Raw genomic sequence first — 2,656 nt, 5'->3', positions numbered from 1 at the left:
GTACTTAGATTGATCAAATTGCCTCAGCCTTCTCCCTGTTAAGGTAAATGCTAGACTGAATGTAAGGCAGGTTTCTGAATCTTTTCAACCAACATTCCTGCTAAAAAGCAGTAAGACATGCAGACAACTGCTGCCATAGAGCTCTTTTATGGATAGTAGTTTTATCTAATGTGCTTATTTCAACATGGAGAAAAAAAAAACAACAGGATTTCTAAAAAACTTTAACTGCTCCACATAAGGGAGAAGGAATCTTGTTATAGTCAATTGTGGCTAACACTTTATAAATCTTAGAATGCAGCCATGTGGAAAAATGATGGCAGAAGACTCCTCATTAAAGTGGACAACTTTTGGACCCAATCCAGACTAAACTAGTCCATCTAACCCACAGAAGCTATGCAGCAGTTCATAGACGCGCACTCCCTCCTGCAGCATGTCAGCCATTTAATGCTGCTTACAGGCATTTTATGGCAACTAATACTTGGAGGGGTGCACTTACTGCAGTTGCTTAGGGTGCCCCTCTCATTGTCATGTGAGGCTGGCAATGAAATCAAGGGAAACCATTAAGCAAAAGTCAAGCTGCAAGGACAGTGGATCTTCAGCAGGGTGGGCAAGGATAGCTCAGTGGCTTGAGCATTGGCCTGCTAAACCCAGGCTTCTGAGCTCAATCCTTGAGGGGGCCACTTAGGGATCTGGGGCAAAAATTGGTCCTGCTAGTGAAGGGAGGGGGCTGGACTTGATGACCTTTCAAGGTCCCTTCCAGTTCTAGGAGACTGGTATCTCCAATTATTACCTTTCCTATTACCTTCTTGAATAGCAGCACCAGTATTCTGAAGCACAGGGAGGCAGAAGCAAGAACTCCTTTTAGCCTAAAAGGAACCATCCCAACTAAAATGGCAGTCAAGGAAAGGAATAGCCTGCCAAAATTCCTCAGATTTATTTTTGTCCTATCCTTTAAATTGACACCTTAATCTGGGCTACAGCCAGTCCACCAAGGCTCCATGCAGGGTCTTAGTACAGCTCTGTTCTTGTAGGGCAAAGGGGATAGATTGAATAGGCAGAGGAAAGATCATCCATTCCATTCCTTTGCACAGCTCTGTACTGCATCAGTGTGCTAGTTTTAGTCTGGAGCAGAAAGGTTAGCTTGCTGCAGAGCTAGGATCCAGAGCACAGCCAGCTGCCAATACACTGTGGGGCATATATATTGCTTAAGGAAGATCTGAAAGAAATACAAACCACCACAGCAACTCCCTTCGCTGTGGACAAGTTCACAGAAATCCATAACAGTTGGTTCTACTTAAATTTTCATACTGTACCCCACACTATAATATGACCAGCTTGCATAATCGAGTTAAAGGAGGTGGCCAACATTTCTCACAGGGTTTCTTCACCATGTGTCCCCCTACCCCCAAGAAAAAAAAACACATCACACATGTAGATTATTAGCAGCACAAACTTGAGTCTTTGTGCAGTTCTTAAGGAAGGCAAGGTAAAAAGTGCATTTCACATTCAGACTACAGCATATTGAGCTTTGGGGTATGTATGAGTTCCTGTGGGAGAGCAACATTTCAGTTTCACGCATGCCTCAGAGAAAGTACCACTCCCTACGCAGACAAGCTTTGCCCTTGTGGTAAAAATTCCACAATGCTTCCCATTGCTCCAGCATTCCAGTGTTATAGAAAAGCAATGACTTCACAGAGGTTGAGCTCCCAGGAGGAGAGGCAGTATCTCAAAGACAGGCCATTCAATGCTTTGAAAAGAAGAAACCAGACCTACAGTTTAACAAGGATGGAGAGTGATAACAATTACTCAGATGCCCAGCAAAACTCCCTAATTGTGGACTGGCTTGATGATCTGTGAGTATGTCTCCTGATATAGAGTGGACCGAGCTAGAAAAAGCAAACTTTTTGAAGTGTTTCCCTCTGTCTTGCTGGAGTTTAATTTCAGACTGCTCTACCTCATTTATGTGCTGATCTCAGCCAAATGCTAGAATAAGTGGGCATGGAATAGAATAGAAACTGTGGTTATCAGCTGTGAATGACAGATAGCTGTGTATATCTGTACATTAATGACATTTGAATTCTTGAAGTCAACCACAAGGAAATGTTCAAGCCATTTTAGAAAGCCTTTCCTTGAGCCCACCATCCCCTAGATAGGGAAGTGTAGTAGTATTCCATTATCAACTACATTGAATGCTAGGGAGAAGTCCAAGAGGTGGCCACTTATCCTTGGATAATTGTCACTGGTGGTCTGACTTTTGATATGCTTTCTAAGATGATTACTTTCTAATTGAAAATCATTTACATCTGAACTCCAGGTATCACACTGGGGATTATGAAATAGATAGTGCAAGATGATGAACCAGTTACTGGTGTATTTAAGGCGGAGTTCCTTCTGCCCTATGATATGTACACACAACATGAGCAGGGATTCCACATCTCTTTGGCCCCAGGTAACCAGGTGAACAGCAGCACAAAAGCTCCTCCATTTCTCAGCCACTGCACTATTTGTATGAACAGATAAAGGCTTGTTGGGCACTGTGCTTGCGAACAGGAGGAGAGAAACTGCCATTATGAATTAAACTGTTAGATGAAGTACAGAAGTCCTACATCCTGCCTCCTTCAGTGGAATATGTGAACCTTCTCAATACTAAATTATT

The sequence above is a fragment of the Chelonoidis abingdonii genome, chromosome 4 (assembly GCF_003597395.2).
Source record: "Chelonoidis abingdonii isolate Lonesome George chromosome 4, CheloAbing_2.0, whole genome shotgun sequence".
Taxonomy (NCBI): domain Eukaryota; kingdom Metazoa; phylum Chordata; order Testudines; family Testudinidae; genus Chelonoidis; species Chelonoidis abingdonii.
This window is presented reverse-complemented; position numbering follows the sequence as displayed.